This window comes from Crinia signifera, chromosome 1 (assembly GCF_055691185.1).
Source record: "Crinia signifera chromosome 1, ASM5569118v1, whole genome shotgun sequence".
In the NCBI taxonomy this organism is placed as follows: Eukaryota; Metazoa; Chordata; class Amphibia; order Anura; family Myobatrachidae; genus Crinia; species Crinia signifera.
The window spans coordinates 219880402-219902443 of NC_139217.1; the positions used below are offsets into that span (position 1 = coordinate 219880402).

The window sequence follows — 22042 nt, forward strand, 5'->3', positions numbered from 1 at the left end:
AGGGAGACCCAACAGGCAGCATCTGAAACAGGGCTAAACCCGACTTAGGTCAGGGGACGCCCCTATTAATACAGAAATTAACAGCAGCAAAATACAGAGGCAGTTCAGGCTCTATCTAGCGTAGCAGTTAACCTACTCCAACCTGGTGGAGGTGGAGGGCTAAACCCGACTTAGGTCAGGGGACGCCCCCAGAAGATACAGTCATCACTGCAGGTCAGGACAGTGCAGTCAGAAGATTCAGCTCACTAGAGTCGTAACTCATCTTTTCATTCTTGAACTAGTCAAAGGTACCTGTCTAATAGAGTCTGTGCACAGTGAAGGTCAGCGGAACTTAACTAAGGGGACATATATGGACAGGGTGGAGCTAATTGGACTTATTACTTATTAGTACTGTTAATGATAATTTAGGATTGTTCTAAAGTTTATACTTACCGGTTAGGGAGCAGTATTGGAGTTCAGATATATAAGATCCTGTAGTAAAGAAGGGATTATTAGAAGGTATACACACTATCACATAATAACAATTATTGCGCAATAATATTAACCTGAAGGTTGGGCATAATTGGTGTGATAAGATTCATTATAGTGAATGTTTATATAGTGACCCGTTGTTAAACTTCACCACTTGAATCAACCAAGGTAAGGTTGCCTGATCGTGGTACAACGGAATCTACCAGAGGGCTACATACGCTGTATTAGAGTCACGTTCCGGTATAATAAAGCTTGAATTGTATGTTGGATGTTAAACTATTAGGCATCTGTTTGCCTGTTATGCAGTGCCTGTTATTTCATTGATATGTTTATTCTAACTAAGATATTGTAATAAAGAACTTGTTAAACTATACTTACGTGTGTTACCTGGAAGAAAGAAGACCTCTAAGTCACCTAATCCGTACAAGATACTCACCTGGGCGAGAGGAGGGTGACATATGGGCATAGATGCACCTGTAGTTTTCCACACTGCTCAGCGTGGACCCGCTATAACAGTGTGTCAAACAACCATATAGAGCACATATTTCCCAAACATACATAAGACAAGAATTATAAATATTAAATAGTAAATATGTGTAACATATATATATATATATATATATATATATATATATTATAAATAATAATTTTTACTATTTACACATATTTACTATTTAATATTTATAATTCTTGTCTTATGTATGTTTGGGAAATATGTGCTCTATATGGTTGTTTGACACACTGTTATAGCGGGTTCAACGCTGAGCAGTGTGGAAAACTACAGGTGCATCTATGCCCATACTATATGAAATAATTGGTCAAATGTATGGAATCTGTGAATTTTTAAATGTTAAAATGCCCCATTGTTTGTAATGTATCTAGTTCGTGATTGACACACTAGGCACATGAGTAATGATTAATGCTATAGAAAACCTTTAAGAGGTGTACTTCTAGCTGTTAGAATCCAATTACTTGTAAATGGATTTTGTTCTAAACCAAATCAGAATGTCCAGAAAGTATAATGATCACTGCAGGATCTTTTGCGCAATCGCAGAGATATCCTAAATGCATATAATTAGTAGAAAGGTCCGTAGACTACGAGTGAGATTAACCCTGCGCATGCGCGAGCACAATGCCGCGTCATTGTGGGTTCTGTGCACATGCGCAGGAGACGCGCCACACTTCACTATAGTACGAACTGATAGAAGTACTCTCGCGATGATGTACTGGCGCATGCGCACTATAGACAGACATGGATTCTGTATCCCGGAGGTTACCAAGGCAACGCGGGAGCTGTGCGCAAGCGCAGACTTACCTTCCGGACGCTATTCAATTAAGGGCAATCTTTAAAGGTATATATATCGCCCTACACCCTGATCACTTCATCTCTGACCCCTGAGGAAGTCCCATTATAAGGAGAAAAGGGACGAAACCGGTTGGGTGAAATACCTTTCCATCCCCCACTGGCACCAAATACCAGATAAGCTATTTATTCTTTTGCCAATGTACGGGGCCTTTTGTTACTGTTTTCATGTACTTTTAACTACCGCTTTTGAATAAATGTATTTTTTTTTTTTTAAAAAGCAATATTACGCTATGTGTTCTTCCCTTTCTGGGAGACCTCTTTGATTTTAAGGCTCCTGGAGGACACTCGCTGGAAATAACACCAGGACAAATATATCTCGAGTGTGAGTCTGTTTTTAAGAATTATACCTTAAAAACCATCTTATTAATTACTTTTTTTCACAAGGTGTTCACGTGTATTTTTTAACCTACACCACAAGGTGGCGTAGCTCACCTATCTATATATTTTTCACGCACAAAGCACTTTTGAGAGAAAAATTAAAGTCACATAATCACTTTAATCCTTCCTACCACTTTCCCCATGTCTGGAATGGTCCTATGAGACGTGCCGACAGGAGAAAAAGGGAATGAGGGACATCGTTTGAAAGATGTCACTTCTGCTGGTACGCACATAATAATATTTAAGAAGGATTGTTGTATTGAAAAAAACACTGAAGGCGCAGAGGTCATACCCCTTTTTCACATGTACTTTTTCGGTCCTATGGAAATTAGGACAACCTGATGACCTCCGACGACACAGTTTAAATTTCTGGTGTTTTTCACTTATGCTTTTTGACTTATGTAAAGTCTGATATTGTAATCACCATCTAAAACTGTTAACTACTGGTAAACACTTAGTAAGTGATAGCGCTGTAGGTGCACCACACACCATATATATATATATATATATATATATATATATATATATATATATATATATATATACATATATACAGTATATACACACACACCTTTATTTGTATATTTATGTGCAGTATATAGGTCCTTACTTGAACTGAATTGGGGTTCAGTCAGAACTGTGTGTGTGTGTGATATGTGTGTGTGTGTAATATATGTGTGCGTGTGTGTGTGTAATATATGTGTGTGTGTGGCAGGGCTTGTGTAACCTTTCACTTGAGTCTGCGCTACAGGTCCAGTTGATGTCAGCAGCGTACAGATCGCCAATGCTGCTGGAGGGGGTGCGTATAGAGGAGGGATGGATGAGGTGGGTCCCGGAGGAAGGGATTCGGCTAGAGACTGGAGCTTGTAGGGGGGGGGGGGGGGCAGACACTGGGGAACGCGGCCAGAGCTGGGTGGGGGGGTGCGCATAGAGGGGGGAATGGATGCGGTCGGTCCTGGAGGAAGGGATGCGGCTAGAGCCTGGACTCGGAGCTTGTAGGGGTGGAGCCTGCAGCTTGTAGGGGTGGGTGGGGGGGGGGGACATCGGGGAATGTGGCCATAGCTGCTGGAGTGGATGCCACTGGGGAGCTTAGAGGATGGGCACAGGCAGAGAATGGGGGCGGGGGATGTGACTGGAGCTGTTACAGAGCGCACCAACTCAGGAACGGAGCGGCTGCCGCAGTAGAAGTTGGGAAGCCGAAAGTCGGGGCTGCTGCTGGGGCAGAATCTGTCAGTCACCTGTTGTGTGTATACACACAGGAACTCCGCCCAGCGTTATATACACGCAGGTGATTGACAGATAAATATATAAGAGATATTCTAATGTAAGCTTGTTATGGGGAAATTGACATGCATCGTGCCTTGCCATTACATGTATTGTTTTGTTTTTGTATAAATTGCACTTAAAATGTCAATATGCATTATATACTGTATCTTTTTCACTACTTTTGAACGGCACATGTAAATACTGTTTTTTTTTTATTTTGACCCCCTGCGCAGGTCAATTTTTTTTAACACTTTGTGGTGGCTGGGAATGATGATGTATCGGCAGTGAGGCGGCTCACTGATGATGATGTCATCACTTGGCGGGATAACCCCCCCCTTCCACGAGTTGAACACTGTATATAATAGCACCTTGCACTGTATATCTGTAGTCCTGATGAAGGTTTATTGAAATAAACTGAAACTTAGAAATTTGCACTTAATACAAGTGTCACTATTATTATTATTATAATTTTATTTATAAGGCGCCACAAGTGTTTTGCAGCGCCGTACAAAGGAACAATATAGGGAGACAAAGCTTGGCATAACATTGAATAAATAACAAAAATACAGTACAAATAAAGAGTGCCACAGATCAATACACATTACAGCTAAAATATAAGTAGTGAGGACTCAATCAACATACAATTAGAGGCTTGAGGCCAATGATGGAGATGAGTATGCAGATGAAGATGGTCACTGAGTGTTGGAGTATAGGAGAGCTGTGAGTCACATGTGAAGAGAAGTGGGCTTTGACAACAGGAGGGAAGAGGGCCCTACTCGGAGGAGTTTACAATCTAGTAGGAAGGGGAGACAGACACATTACAAGAGGTGCAAGCAAGTGGGTGGTGGTTAGATAACAGGATGTAAACAGGCAAGGAGTCGGAGAACCAGCTGGTTTATGCAGTGGAAGGGTATGCTTTGATGAATAGGTGAGTTTTCACTGCCCGTTTGAAGCTTTACAAGGTGGGGGAGAGTCTAATGGAGCGAGGGAGTGCGTTCCACTGAAGGGGTGCAGCACAGGAAAAGTCCTGTACTCTAGCATGGGAAGCAGTGATCAGGGTGGAGGAGAGACGACAGTCGTCAGCCGACCGTAGGATGGGGATGAGGTTAGAGATATATGGAACAATGGAATTAGAGATGGCCCTGTATGTGAGTGTGAGGTGTTTGAAGAGGATTCTGTAGAGGAATGCGGCACTCTCAGGATTTCTTTATTTGAAATCCTGAGAGTGCTGCTCATCCAGCAACAATATATATATATATATATATATATATATATATATATATATATATATATATATATATATATATATATATATATATATATATATATATATATATATATATATAGTCCATATTACTGGCACTCACATTTAAATGTTAAATTGCTGGGGTGACATTCCAAATGTAGTGAGACTTGCTAGAAGGTCGCTACTGCATGCAGTATGAATAGATGGAGTCACTCACCAGTCTTGCAATCAAACAGGGGTTCTTTAATCAGGCAGCATGGCAAACAGTGGTGGGCATCGACGTTTCGGTCCGCCTCTGGGACCTTTTTCAAGAAAAAGGTCCCAGAGGCGGACCGAAACGTCGATGCCCACCACTGTTTGCCATGCTGCCTGATTAAAGAACCCCTGTTTGATTGCAAGACTGGTGAGTGACTCCATCTATTCATACTATATATATATATATATATTTTTTTTTTTTCCATTGACAAAAAACCTTACGGTTTCACATGTCCCATTAAGCCTTATTACACATGATCTGGCATTTCTGAAAACTGTTGTAACTCTTCCACTCAAACACCAAAAGGCAATGCAATTACGATAATTAAGGCTGACGCCTTAATGGACGTGTTCCTTGCGCAATACAGATATGGTACACCATCACAGCCTGTGGGTAAGTGCAGATTCAGCACTCTCACAGAGTGAGATTGCTGTCACTCACACAATGGTGGAGCTGCTAATTCACAGATTTGTGTGCTCATTGGAATACACACATGCAGTATATGCAAATGAAGGTCTGAGCAGTTATGTGGTGCACTCATCCTAATAAGTACCCACAATCATCTAAAACTGTCTATACCTCTGAGTTACTATAGTGTTGTTATGCACCTTGCCACCCCTACCTCCGTTGCCTCAAACCGGGGTTGGCGGACGTGTGCAGAGAGCTAGGCTTCACCACTAATAGCCGCGTTCGAGGGAGCCAGTTATTCCGGCTCCGACCCCGATGCCACCTGGTCTTATGAGAGGACAACCCGACCGCCAAGGCCAATAGAGAGCAAGGGTACCGCTACCTAAACCTATAGAAGGCAAGGGGACCCCGGATACCTGGTGCGTAATACCCCCGGAGGAAACTACCCAATCATACGGGGTAGATCCAGGGGAGTATGACTAAACGTAACAATATGTGAAGGAGGAAATCGGATATGAATATAAATAATGCGCACAGTAGCAACAATGCTAAAGAAGATGGTATGCTATCACAACAAATGATGGCAACAATGCCTAAGGTGGAATATAATGACAAAAGATACAACTGGCAGCAATGCTTCTAACAAGATGGAATATAGAATCAGAAAGCACTGGCAACCAGGTTCTCTGAAGAGACTTATCTGTCGCAGGACACGGGACACGGCACGGCACGGCACAGCACAGCACAGCACGGCACAGCACAGAACCTCCGGGAACCAGGAACACCAAGGTATGACCAAAGCTATAACCGGCGTCTGTTCCCAGCAGACGCCGGCTATTTATTTGAATTTGCCGCCTGTGACTGTGCGGACGTCAGCTGCGCTGACGCCGCACGCTGCCTGGAGACTCGGGGACGTTGCCCAGCAACGCCCCGATGCCTAGCAGCCGGAGCAACAGAGCCGGAAGCTCGGGGCGTTGCTAGGCAACGCCCCCGACGCTCCCCCGGCGCTCCATCTCCGCCGCCCATCCCGGACGTGACAGAACGCAGTGACGCTCTGGGACGGCGGCGGCTGACAGTACCCCCCCCTTGAGGAGAGGTCAACCGACCTCCAAGTCCTGGCTTCAACGGATTTTGCCTATGAAATAACTCTTTTAAGGATGGGGCATGAAGGTCCTTGTCCAGAACCCAGGACCTTTCCTCAGGTCCATAGCCCTTCCAATGGACAAGAAAAAATAAACGACCGCGGGTGATTTTCGAATCAAGAATACTATCAATCACAAACTCCTTGATGCCTTGCCGAATGACCGGTGCTGGCCTGTAAGCACAAGGCCGATGGGCAGGTTTAAGTAATGAGGCATGGAACGTGGGATTGACCTTCAGAGAGCGTGGAATCTGGAGTCGGAAGGCCACAGGATTGATCCTCCTAACGATCTTGTAGGGACCAATAAAGCGAGGACCCAACTTCTTGGATGCCTGATGGATATTGATATTTCTGGTGGATAACCACACCCAATCTCCGACTTTAAACGAACAAGGTCTCCTGTGACGGTCGGAAAAGCGCCTTGCGGCCGTGGTCGCAGAGAGGAGAGCCCTACGGACCATAGCCCAGGTGCCCCTCCTACTGGTCACCCACCTGGGATTACCTGTTCTGGCGGGAACAGGATCAAAAGAATTAGCCCGAGGGTGGAAACCATAGTTACAGAAAAAAGGAGACATCTTGGTGCCAGCCGTTGTTATAGGCGAATTCTGCGAATGGTAGGTTCTCCACCCAATCCTGTTGGGACTTAGATACGTAACACCGCAGGAACTGCTCGAGTGTCTGATTCACACGTTCCGTCTGCCCATTGGATTGCGGGTGATAGGCCGAAGATGGACTGAGCTTAATCTGTAACGCAGAGCAAACAGACCTCCAAAACTTGGCCACAAATTGAACGCCCCTATCTGACACAATATCTGTAGGAAGGCCATGCAAGCGAAAAATGTGGCATACAAACAAAGAGGCCAACCTTTCTGCGGAAGGTAAACCGGTCAAGGGGACAAAATGTGCCATTTTACTAAACCGGTCTACCACCACCCAGATAGAGTCACAACCCCGAGATTGTGGTAGATCGGTTATAAAATCCATGGAGATATGTGACCATGGCCTCCTGGATATCGACAAGGGAACCAACTGACCAATCGGAGAACGGGGAGTTTTATTTCTGGCACAGACGTCGCAGGCAGACACCCATTCCTTGACATCTCTCCTCATGGTGGACCACCAGACAGCTCTTGATAACAAAGATAACGTCTTATCAATGCCCGGATGTCCCGCCGATCTACATTGATGAAACTCCCCCAAAAATTTTTTGCGGAGCTCTAAAGGCACAAAAAGTCTACCCTCTGGAATGGCCTTAGGAGCCGAGGCTTGTGCCAAAATGACTTGGTCCAGAAGGCTGTGAGTAAAACCGGCAATAATACAAGAGGCAGGAATAATTGGCTCCAGCTGTAAATGAGGGTCTTGGACAGCAGAAAAACTTCTCGAAAGAGCATCGGCAACGACATTCTTTGACCCTGGCCTGTAAGTGATAATAAAATTAAATCGGGCAAAGAATAAAGTCCACCTCGCCTGCCTGGCATTGACTCTTTTGGCTGATTGGAGGTATGCCAGATTTTTATGATCTGTTATGATAGTAACCTGGAACCTAGCCCCCTCCAGCCAATGTCGCCATTCCTCTAAGGCTGCTTTAATGGCGAGAAGCTCCCGATTGCCGACGTCATAATTACATTCCGCTGAGGAAAACTTCAGAGAAAAAAAAGCACATGGATGTAAGAAACCGTCCTGCCCATCCACCTGTGAAAGGACTGCCCCAATCCCTACCTCTGAGGCATCCACCTCAACGACAAAGGGCAATTCAGGATTGGGATGCCGCAAAACCCCGGCGGAGAGAAAGGCTGCCTTCAACTTAGTAAAGGCGTTGACAGCGGCGTCGGACCAGACCGAAGGATTGGCGTCCTTTTTGGTTAATGCAACTATGGGGGCCACAATATCGGAGAAGAATGGAATGAATCTCCTATAATAGTTGGCAAACCCCAAAAACCTCTGGGTGGACTTGAGGTTTGATGGTTGTACCCAATCCTTGATGGCCTGAAGCTTTCCTGGGTCCATTTGAAAACCCTGAGGGGAAATAATGTATCCCAGAAAAGAAATGCTCTCCACCTCAAACTCGCATTTTTCCAACTTAGCATATAAATTGTTCTCCCTCAATTTTTTGAGAACTGCGCATACATGCAAGCGGTGTTGCTCCAGTGATGGGGAGAAGATCAAGATATCATCCAGATACACTACGACAAAAACTCCCAAAAACTCCCTTAAGACGTCATTAATAAAATCCTGGAACACAGCAGGTGCATTAGCGAGACCAAACGGCATTACCAGATACTCATAGTGTCCAGAATGCGTATTGAACGCCGTTTTCCACTCATCACCTGCTTTTATGCAAATTAAATTGTACGCCCCCCTCAAATCAATTTTAGAAAAAATGGATGCCTTACGTAGCTGATCGAAGAGGACAGATATGAGTGGAAGAGGATACAAATTTTTTACTGTAATGGCATTAAGCTGTCTAAAATCAATACACGGGCGTAAGGAGCCGTCTTTTTTCCCCACGAAAAAGAATCCGGCTCCGACGGGTGACTTTGAGGGCCTAATGAACCCTTTTTTGAGGTTTTCCTCAATATACTCCTCCATCGCCTTCTCTTCAGGAAGAGACAAGGAGTATAGTCGCCCCTTGGGAAGTTTGGCCTCAGGAATGAGATTAATGGCGCAATCATAAGGTCTATGAGGAGGCAAGACGTCTGCTTCCTTTTTGGAAAACACATCAGAGAATGACCAATAAGGTTCAGGTACCCCAGAAACTGAGGGAGTCACCATGCGGACTGGAAGAGCCAGACAATTATGAGGACATTGCTCGCCCCAACTTACAAGTTCTCCTGATTGCCAATCAAAACGTGGGTTGTGCAATTTGAGCCATGGCAATCCCAGTACTACGGGTGTAACAGGACTACGAAAAATAAAAAAAGATAAGAGCTCAGAATGGGTGACCCCAACCTGGACCTGTAGGGGGACGGTGCGCTGTGTAATAACCCCACTGGGCAAGCGATTGCCATCTAAGCCATAGACCGAAATCTCTGGAGATACTGGTAAGAGAGCAATCCCCTGTTCCTGAGCTAACTGGGAGTCCAGAAAATTACCCGCAGCCCCACTATCAATAAATGCCTGGCCATCCCACCTACGAATCTCAGAAAAAATACATATGGGAACTAATAAAGAATTACTGGGAGATATAAGAGATAGGCCTGACAGGATGTCTCCCTGCATCCTCAGGCCTTGGCATTTCCCGGACGCTCAGGACAAGAATTCACCAAGTGTCCCCGGACCCCGCAGTAGAGACAGAGGCCCTGGGAACGCCGTCTTGCCTTCTCCTGTGGAGATAAGCGAGCTGCGCCCAGCTGTATGGGTCCCCCAAGGTCGACGGCGGAGTCCTCGGGGACACTGGGCAATGGCGCCAAACCTGCCCCCCGTTCTGAACGTCTCTCACGGAGCCGGCGATCCACCCTGATAACCAGCTGCATAAGATCGTCCAGGGACGTCGGTGTGGGATACTGAACCAGAGAATCCTTTATTTGGTCAGACAGCCCCACCCTAAATTGGGAGCGTAAAGCTGGATCATTCCACCCCGAATCATTGGCGTATCGCCGGAATTCAGAGCAATAAGCTTCTGCCACCTGGCGACCCTGTTTAAGAGATCTAAGATGAGCCTCTGCTGCGGCTGCCTTATCTGGGTCATCATATAAAATCCCCATTGCCTGGAAAAAGGACTCCACAGACCGAAGAGCCGGACTGTCTGCCTTCAGCCCAAAAGCCCATGTCTGTGGATCCCCTTGGAGCAGGGAAATCACCAACCCCACTCTCTGTAGTTCAGACCCGGAGGAAAGGGGCCTTAACCGGAAATATAATTTGCAGCTCTCCCTGAAATTAAAGAACTGATGTCGGTCCCCAGAGAACCGATCGGGAAGACTCATTTTAGGTTCCTTAACCGACACAGCCATTGGAGGAGCTGCTCTGCGAACTTCCTCCTGAGACTCTACCCTGAGAGTAAGATACTGCAACTGCTGAGTGAGGTGGTGTAACTGATCAGCAAAAACCTGGGCCGGAACCCCCGCATTGGGATCCATGCTAAACCAAGAAACACACAACCACTGTAGAGGGAATATGGTTGTGTTACTACTTTTTTGGGCCAGTTATAATGTTATGCTCCGAGGACCACCTTGCCACCCCTACCTCCATTGCCTCAAACCGGGGTTGGCGGACGTGTGCAGAGAGCTAGGCTTCACCACTAATAGCCGCGTTCGAGGGAGCCAGTTATTCCGGCTCCGACCCCGATGCCACCTGGTCTTATGAGAGGACAACCCGACCGCCAAGGCCAATAGAGAGCAAGGGTACCGCTACCTAAACCTATAGAAGGCAAGGGGACCCCGGATACCTGGTGCGTAATACCCCCGGAGGAAACTACCCAATCATACGGGGTAGATCCAGGGGAGTATGACTAAACGTAACAATACGTGAAGGAGGAAATCGGATATGAATATAAATAATGCGCACAGTAGCAACAATGCTAAAGAAGATGGTATGCTATCACAACAAATGATGGCAACAATGCCTAAGGTGGAATATAATGACAAAAGATACAACTGGCAGCAATGCTTCTAACAAGATGGAATATAGAATCAGAAAGCACTGGCAACCAGGTTCTCTGAAGAGACTTATCTGTCGCAGGACACGGGACACGGCACGGCACAGCACAGCACAGCACAGCACGGCACAGCACAGAACCTCTGGGAACCAGGAACACCAAGGTATGACCAAAGCTATAACCGGCGTCTGTTCCCAGCAGACGCCGGCTATTTATTTGAATTTGCCGCCTGTGACTGTGCGGACGTCAGCTGCGCTGACGCCGCACGCTGCCTGGAGACTCGGGAACGTTGCCCAGCAACGCCCCGATGCCTAGCAGCCGGAGCAACAGAGCCGGAAGCTCGGGGCGTTGCTAGGCAACGCCCCCGACGCTCCCCCGGCGCTCCATCTCCGCCGCCCATCCCGGACGTGACAGAACGCAGTGACGCTCTGGGACGGCGGCGGCTGACAAGTGTTCATTTTAGCACCCACCATCTTTGTAAACCCATGCAGTTCCTCTTCCTGCCTGGGGTGTAGCTATCTGCTGTAGTTCTTCTAGCACAGTGTGGTCTGTATATTTTGGGTATGATCAAATTCTAATAAGAGAAATGTGACCTATTTTAGTCTAAAAAAAAAAGTAGGGAGGTAGTGAGTCACACCATACCTCTGGTGCTATAATGAATAAAAAAATTAAAGCCAAGGAAAGGCGCATATGATTGGAAAGCTGTCAAAGCATTAGCAATTATACCTTTGATTAAAGTTAAAAATTACATATAATAAAGGTCCCCCTTTTCAATAATAACACAAGTCTTATGTCAATTGAAATATCAAAAATATTTTATAAACACATAATATATACAAAAATATACATAAATTACATGTAATTTATAGGCTGTGGGATGTGTATGTGTATGGTTAGGGTTAAAGGTTGCGTGTCACGTTTCGTGAAGCACCAGCTTAAGTGTAACGGAGGCTGGGTGCTTTGATATAAGGTTGTTGCATCAACGACAGAAGGGAGTGAAGCAATGAGATAAAGTAAAACCTTATTTAATGAAGATACTGCGATACAGGTTGTAAATAAGTAAGTAATAAGTTATGGAATGATACAAGTCAATAATACAATACTTATTGAAGAGGATGGAGATGCTTGGTAATTGAAGGAAGTATTGAAGGATTGGTTGAAGAATTGCATGATGGGTATAGGGTTGGATGATTGGATGAATAATTGGATGGTTGAATAAAGAGTTGAATGATTGAAGGAGGATTGGATGATTGGATGAAGGATTGGATGAAGATTGGATGGTTGAAAGAACAATTGGATGATTGGATGAAGATTGGATGGTTGGAAGAATAATTGGATTAAATTAAGATTAAATGATGAAGTCTGAATGTCCTTGCTTGAATAAGATCGTGGCTGCAGAACCAGGAGTAACCGTGGAGAATAACCATCAGGAGTGAGGAGAAAGATAATACCCCTTTGGGGGGCTAACCTTGTCCAGTCCGTATTGGCGGCAGCAGGTTCCGTGGTACACAGGTGTAGCAGTATGACGATCAGCAGGAGTAGAAGAAAACTTCACTTGAGGTGCAGGAAATGTAGTAACTACCACAGACAGCCAGGAGTGAGCAATGATGTATAGGCATGGACATCATTGTACTGACTGCCGGTCTTGCCCAGCAAGTCAGTACTTAAGGAGTGAGCTGTGCGGCGATTGGATAGCCCAGGGGCGGATTGGGAATTAAAACCAGCCCGGGAAATATCTTGAGGCAGCCCCAGGGGGGGGGGGGGGAGACGTTGCGCGCCGCAGGCGCGCCCGATTTTTAGGGGCGTGGCCTAGCAATATGGGGGTGTGGCCTAGCTCAATGAGGCCACGCCCCATTTTTGACGCTGTGGGGCATGGCTAGTGGCTCTGAGCTGCTGGCTATGTCCCCGGCAAGGACAGAGAGAGTGACAGCAGACAGAGAGTGACAGCGAGGACACAGAGAGAGCCACATATGTATATTGAGCATCACTGTGTGTGGCAAATATATACTGGGCATCACGGTCGGTGGCCTATGTATAATGAGTCCATTATACATAGTGTGTATACTGGGTGTGAATTGAAAAAGAAAGAGTGACACGTATTCCCTTTGAAGGATTTATTGTGCTGTACAGCTGAGTAAAAAAATGTGATATTGCAGTATGAGTCCGTATATCTGTATCACCTGGTGCTGCACGATGGATATATAACACCTTGGTGGGGAAGGGGGCTGTTAAACTGCAGTATCGGTGGAGGGGGTATAGGGACTGTGATAAAGACTCACAGTGGGTGGATAAGGGGGGGGTTGGGGGGAATTGCAGATGCAAGAGCCGTCTATACACACTGAGTGCTGGAGGGTGGAAGTAAGCACGATGGTGTAACCGGGCTTGCACTGACAATAAAAGTCTGTGGTAAGTTCTTAAGTGAAGTCTCCGTGAGAACACAGATTAATGTCCAATGTAAAGATATATCAGTCAGTGCTCGGAGGTCAAGGTGAGAGTGTGAGTGTCACCGGGGGCTGGCGTCCCTAACCGCCCGGTGGTACACTCCGCCCTTACCCGATACCTGGATCTTCGGTGAACGTCCCTCGCCGCAGATCTGATGTTTTTCACCGGCGCGTGCAGCAGCAGCCGGCAGCGATGTCCCGAAGCTCCACGGCGTTGACCGTCACTTCCGGGTTCGGCTGGGGAGCGTGCGCCCTGGATTCAGGTGTTCGCCGGAGCTGTATGTGCTCAACTCCAATGGAGGAGACTTGAAGATGGAAGTCTGGTTGTATGGTGGAGCTGTGACCAACGCGTTTCGGCCGACTTCGGCCTTTTTCAAGGATAGTTTGTGCAGACAATGGAGTGGGCTAAATAGCACTTTGAGTCCCGCCTCCAATTCATGATTGGTGGAGTTATGCTGTCACTCAGATACCGTTCTGCTCGTGTCAAGATTGGTGTATCTGTGACTTGCTGCAGATAGTTTTTCTGTTTAAATGAGTACTAAAATCCACGGTCTATGTGTGGCATATATTACTCATATGGATAATAGACCGCAATTCTTTTATGGTGCGTATATTTATCCTAGGTGCCCATTATGAAATTCAATGTTGAGACCATTGGGTTGCAGGGTTTTTAAAGTGAAAATCCAGTATAATTCCCTCCTATTTAATACTTCTACATGATCCCCGCCTCTCCAGTTGATGTTAGGTGACTCTATGGCCTGAAATGTCAATCCCTTGGGGTTGGATCCATGTGATTCAAGAAAGTGAAGGGAGACGCTGTGTTTCCTATAGCCAATTTTAATGTTGCGGATGTGTTCATAAATCCTGTTTTTTAAGGGTCTCACTGTCCTCCCTACATATTCTAGCCCACAGGGGCATCTTAACAGGTAGACCACCCCTTTAGTTTCACACGAAAGGTGTTGTGTGAATCTGTACGTGTCTTTTGTGGTGCTTGATGTCCAGATTCCTGTGCCTTTGGTAGTGATCTTAGTGAGGTTTTTGCAGCCTGCACATTTGCCACATAAGAAGAATCCCTTACTGTCAGTCAGTCTGGTCTGTATGAGTTCTGTAGGTTTAATATGATTTTTAACCAGTTTTTGTCTGGTTTAACGGCACTTTTTATCTCCAGACCACCGGGACCGCCATGGGATCAAAAGTGGCGCCCAGCTACGCTAATCTGTTCATGGGTAAGTGGGAAGAGGACTACATTTGGGGTGATCGGAGCTGGGCGTCAAGTTTGATCCTATGGCGACGTTATATTGACGACTGCATATTCATCTGGAAAGGCACCCAAAAATCACTTACAGCATTCACGGACTATCTCAATCATAACGACAGAAACATACAGTTTACCACACAAGTCAGCAAACAGTCAGTACAATTCCTTGACCTTGAGATTTTCATTGAATCCAACACCATACAAACCAAAACATATCGCAAAAATGTGGACGTTAACAGCTATATTTTATATACAAGTGGACATCATAGACCCTGGTTAGATGGAATACCAAAGGGACAGTTCTGCCGTATCAAGCGGAACTGCTCCAGGAAACAAGATTTTGAAACACAGTCAAACCAACTCAGGGATCAATTCATAGAGAAAAAATACAACCATGACCTAGTGGACAATGCATACACTGAGATAGCAAATCTAGACAGAATGGAGACACTCAAAAAATCATCCAAAATACAGACAGAACTACAAGAGGTCACATTCATCACACAGTATAATCAATCCTCCAGACAACTGAAAAACATATTACAGAAACATTGGCACATACTGAGACAGGACCATCAATTACAAACGCACTTGACAGAAAAACCCAGACTCATCTTTAGGAAGGCTCCAGATCTCAGACAAAAACTGGTTAAAAATCATATTAAACCTACAGAACTCATACAGACCAGACTGACTGACAGTAAGGGATTCTTCTTATGTGGCAAATGTGCAGGCTGCAAAAACCTCACTAAGATCACTACCAAAGGCACAGGAATCTGGACATCAAGCACCACAAAAGACACGTACAGATTCACACAACACCTTTCGTGTGAAACTAAAGGGGTGGTCTACCTGTTAAGATGCCCCTGTGGGCTAGAATATGTAGGGAGGACAGTGAGACCCTTAAAAAACAGGATTTATGAACACATCCGCAACATTAAAATTGGCTATAGGAAACACAGCGTCTCCCTTCACTTTCTTGAATCACATGGATCCAACCCCAAGGGATTGACATTTCAGGCCATAGAGTCACCTAACATCAACTGGAGAGGCGGGGATCATGTAGAAGTATTAAATAGGAGGGAATTATACTGGATTTTCACTTTAAAAACCCTGCAACCCAATGGTCTCAACATTGAATTTCATAATGGGCACCTAGGATAAATATACGCACCATAAAAGAATTGCGGTCTATTATCCATATGAGTAATATATGCCACACATAGACCGTGGATTTTAGTACTCATTTAAACAGAAAAACTATCTGCAGCAAGTCACAGATACACCAATCTTGACACGAGCAGAACGGTATCTGAGTGACAGCATAACTCCACCAATCATGAATTGGAGGCGGGACTCAAAGTGCTATTTAGCCCACTCCATTGTCTGCACAAACTATCCTTGAAAAAGGCCGAAGTCGGCCGAAACGCGTTGGTCACAGCTCCACCATACAACCAGACTTCCATCTTCAAGTCTCCTCCATTGGAGTTGAGCACATACAGCTCCGGCGAACACCTGAATCCAGGGCGCACGCTCCCCAGCCGAACCCGGAAGTGACGGTCAACGCCGTGGAGCTTCGGGACATCGCTGCCGGCTGCTGCTGCACGCGCCGGTGAAAAACATCAGATCTGCGGCGAGGGACGTTCACCGAAGATCCAGGTATCGGGTAAGGGCGGAGTGTACCACCGGGCGGTTAGGGACGCCAGCCCCCGGTGACACTCACACTCTCACCTTGACCTCCGAGCACTGACTGATATATCTTTACATTGGACATTAATCTGTGTTCTCACGGAGACTTCGCTTAAGAACTTACCACAGACTTTTATTGTCAGTGCAAGCCCGGTTACACCATCGTGCTTACTTCCACCCTCCAGCACTCAGTGTGTATAGACGGCTCTTGCATCTGCAATTCCCCCCAACCCCCTTCTTATCCACCCACTGTGAGTCTTTATCACAGTCCCTATACCCCCTCCACCGATACTGCAGTTTAACAAATACACATGGTTTAACGGCACTTTTTATCTCCAGACCACCGGGACCGCCATGGGATCAAAAGTGGCGCCCAGCTACGCTAATCTGTTCATGGGTAAGTGGGAAGAGGACTACATTTGGGGTGATCGGAGCTGGGCGTCAAGTTTGATCCTATGGCGACGTTATATTGACGACTGCATATTCATCTGGAAAGGCACCCAAAAATCACTTACAGCATTCACGGACTATCTCAATCATAACGACAGAAACATACAGTTTACCACACAAGTCAGCAAACAGTCAGTACAATTCCTTGACCTTGAGATTTTCATTGAATCCAACACCATACAAACCAAAACATATCGCAAAAATGTGGACGTTAACAGCTATATTTTATATACAAGTGGACATCATAGACCCTGGTAAGATGGAATACCAAAGGGACAGTTCCGCCGTATCAAGCGGAACTGCTCCAGGAAACAAGATTTTGAAACACAGTCAAACCAACTCAGGGATCAATTCATAGAGAAAAAATACAACCATGACCTAGTGGACAATGCATACACTGAGATAGCAAATCTAGACAGAATGGAGACACTCAAAAAATCATCCAAAATACAGACAGAACTACAAGAGGTCACATTCATCACACAGTATAATCAATCCTCCAGACAACTGAAAAACATATTACAGAAACATTGGCACATACTGAGACAGGACCATCAATTACAAACCCACTTGACAGAAAAACCCAGACTCATCTTTAGGAAGGCTCCAGATCTCAGACAAAAACTGGTTAAAAATCATATTAAACCTACAGAACTCATACAGACCAGACTGACTGACAGTAAGGGATTCTTCTTATGTGGCAAATGTGCAGGCTGCAAAAACCTCACTAAGATCACTACCAAAGGCACAGGAATCTGGACATCAAGCACCACAAAAGACACGTACAGATTCACACAACACCTTTCGTGTGAAACTAAAGGGGTGGTCTACCTGTTAAGATGCCCCTGTGGGCTAGAATATGTAGGGAGGACAGTGAGACCCTTAAAAAACAGGATTTATGAACACATCCGCAACATTAAAATTGGCTATAGGAAACACAGCGTCTCCCTTCACTTTCTTGAATCACATGGATCCAACCCCAAGGGATTGACATTTCAGGCCATAGAGTCACCTAACATCAACTGGAGAGGCGGGGATCATGTAGAAGTATTAAATAGGAGGGAATTATACTGGATTTTCACTTTAAAAACCCTGCAACCCAATGGTCTCAACATTGAATTTCATAATGGGCACCTAGGATAAATATACGCACCATAAAAGAATTGCGGTCTATTATCCATATGAGTAATATATGCCACACATAGACCGTGGATTTTAGTACTCATTTAAACAGAAAAACTATCTGCAGCAAGTCACAGATACACCAATCTTGACACGAGCAGAACGGTATCTGAGTGACAGCATAACTCCACCAATCATGAATTGGAGGCGGGACTCAAAGTGCTATTTAGCCCACTCCATTGTCTGCACAAACTATCCTTGAAAAAGGCCGAAGTCGGCCGAAACGCGTTGGACACAGCTCCACCATACAACCAGACTTCCATCTTCAAGTCTCCTCCATTGGAGTTGAGCACATACAGCTCCGGCGAACACCTGAATCCAGGGCGCACGCTCCCCAGCCGAACCCGGAAGTGACGGTCAACGCCGTGGAGCTTCGGGACATCGCTGCCGGCTGCTGCTGCACGCGCCGGTGAAAAACATCAGATCTGCGGCGAGGGACGTTCACCGAAGATCCAGGTATCGGGTAAGGGCGGAGTGTACCACCGGGCGGTTAGGGACGCCAGCCCCCGGTGACACTCACACTCTCACCTTGACCTCCGAGCACTGACTGATATATCTTTACATTGGACATTAATCTGTGTTCTCACGGAGACTTCACTTAAGAACTTACCACAGACTTTTATTGTCAGTGCAAGCCCGGTTACACCATCGTGCTTACTTCCACCCTCCAGCACTCAGTGTGTATAGACGGCTCTTGCATCTGCAATTCCCCCCAACCCCCCCCCTTATCCACCCACTGTGAGTCTTTATCACAGTCCCTATACCCCCTCCACCGATACTGCAGTTTAACAGCCCCCTTCCCCACCAAGGTGTTATATATCCATCGTGCAGCACCAGGTGATACAGATATACGGACTCATACTGCAATATCACATTTTTTTACTCAGCTGTACAGCACAATAAATCCTTCAAAGGGAATACGTGTCACTCTTTCTTTTTCAATTCACACCCAGTATACACACCATGATATACATAAGAGGTTGAGCGCCGGGTTACCCACATACTATAAATACCACTTGTAGGAGCTTGGACCACTCCAGCCAGGCAGCCCCCTCGCTATCATAAGTAGTCAGCGCGAGCATTCCCCACAAAATTTTCTACATTATACATACTGTAGGTCACACACCGTGATGCCCATTATACATATGCCATACACCGTGATGCCCATTATACATAATTGAAATGTCAGCCGAGAGGGGAGCATGAGTGCGTTCTGCGCTGCGCTCTCCTCCTGTCCCTGTCTCTCATCATCAGTAGTTCAGCTGCTAGCAGCCAGTGGTGGGTAAACGGTGCTGCCAGATGGTGTGCCCACAGTGCAAATGCACTGTGGGCAAGGCACAACTGGCACACAGATAGTTACGTCCCTGTGTGGGACACAGATCAGGCTGCTTCTGCCTCCACCCATACACATTATTATGTTTTTCACTAGTGTTTAATGACAGGGGGCATGTGTTGGTGTTGGTGCACTGCCCTCCCCCTAAAACAACAACTGACTGCCAAGATAATGATCTTTCTTTTACTTACCATGTTCTTGGTCTTCTTTCTTCTCCTTCTGTCTTTCTCTTTTCTTCTCCTTCTGTCTTTCTTCTCTTTTCTTCTCCTTCTGTCTTCTAGGGCTCCTCGCTGTATGCTCCTCACTGAATGATGCAAAATGTTATGAGGTGGGAGGGGGTCTCTTTTCAAGTGTAAAGGCCCCCCTCCACTAGTGCACTTTGGAATGTTTAATCCAATGCAGAGCAATCAAATTAAATCAAATAAAAATGTAAAATGGAGGTAGAATCTACCTTCATTTTACATTCCCTCTCCCCCAGGACCCAGATAGCAGCATATTCTACCAGGTACCAGCATCTTCTACATTCATACATACTACACCCACTGCCGCTCTCATTCATACATACTCCACACACTGCCGCCCTCATTCATACATTCTACACACACTGCCACAATCATTTATACATACTCCACACACTGCCGCCCTCATTCATACATACCACACACACACACACACACACACACTGCCGCCGTCATTTATACAAACTACACACACTGACGCCGTCATTCATACATACATACATACATACATACTACACACTGCCACCCTCATTCATACATCCTACACACACTGTCGTCCTCATTCATACATACATACATACATACTACATCCACTGCCGCTCTCATTCATACATACTACACACACTGCCGCTCTCAATCATACATACAACACACACTGACGCTCTCATTCATACATACTACACACACTGACGCTCTCATTTATACATACTACACACACTGCCTCACTCATTCATACATTCTACAAACACTATCACCCTCATTCATACATACTACACACACACTGCCGCCGTCATTTATACAAACTACACACTGACGCCGTCATACATACATACATACATACTACACACTGCCGCCCTCATTCATACATTCTACACACACTATCACCCTCATTCATACATACTACACACACACACACACACACACACACACACACTGCCGCCATCATTTATACAAACTACACACACTGACGCCATCATACATACATACATACATACTACACACTGCCACCCTCATTCATACATACTACACACACTGCCGCCCTCATTCATACATACTACACACACTGACGCTCTCATTCATACTCCACACACTGCCGCCATCATTTATACATACTCCACACACTGCGGCCCTCATTCATACATACTACACACACTGTCGCCCTCATTCATACTACACACACACTGCCACCATCATTTATACAAACTACACACACTGTCGCCGTCATACATACATACATACATACTACACACTGCCACCCTCATTCATACATCCTACACACACTGTCGCCCTCATTCATAAATACTACACACACTGCCGCTCTCATTCATACATACTACACACACTGCCGCTCTCATTCATACATACTACACCCACTGCCGCTCTCATTCATACATACTACACACACTGCCGCCCTCATTCATACATACTACACACACTGTCTCCCTCATTCATACTACACACACACACTGCCGCCGTCATTTATACAAACTACACACACTGACGCCGTCATACATACATACATACTACACACCCACCCTCATTCATACATCCTACACACACTGTCGTCTCATTCATACATAAATACATACATACTATACACACATGTAGGAAGTGGTGCTTCCTCCTGCACCCACAGGAGACGGCATGCACGAGAGGCAGATTCCTGGCATGGTCAGGAAGCTCCGGGTCCGCCGCTGTATCCGGGTCCGACCTTGGCTGTCTTTCGGAGACCCAGCAGCAGCAGTGCTGCAATAAGCCCCACGCCTCTTCCTACCGCAATAACTTCCCTGTACTGTACATCATTACACACACACTTTTGTACACAGACTGTACATACATACATACATACATGGCATACTCACAAAAACATCACACATACTACACACTACAGACACAGACAGTGCATATATACACACTTCAAACACACACACACACACACACTAGCATAAAAAACATGATGCAACATATACATCCAAGCATACAGTACATACAATCATCAACACACATAGCATATACACACATTACTTACATATATCATATACATACATACAGCATATACACATGGCATGCATAGACACAGCATATACACACTGACACACACAAAGCATAACATAGCACACATATACAGCATGTACACAGACACACACATGCACACATCATGTACACACTGACACATATAGCATACAGACACACACACTCCCCTCTCAATATCAGGAGAGCAAATGCCATAATAACAAAGGCATTTAACACTCACGTTCCCTGCTTCAGGTTCTAAAGAGACTTCCTGCATCCCCCGGCCTCATGGAGTACAGCCTGAGAGGAGC

The 22042-nt window shown here is 45.6% G+C and overlaps 1 long non-coding RNA gene across 1 annotated transcript in view; it reads right to left on the minus strand.

Moving 5' to 3' along the window:
• Window positions 1-431: 431 nt before the first annotated feature.
• The window catches only part of LOC146027240 (uncharacterized), a 39970-nt gene continuing 18359 nt past the window's right edge, over window positions 432-22042 (minus strand). The window contains exon 3 of the long non-coding RNA XR_014454723.1: window positions 432-471. This is a non-coding gene — a long non-coding RNA (uncharacterized LOC146027240). The remainder of the gene's footprint in view (window positions 472-22042) is intronic.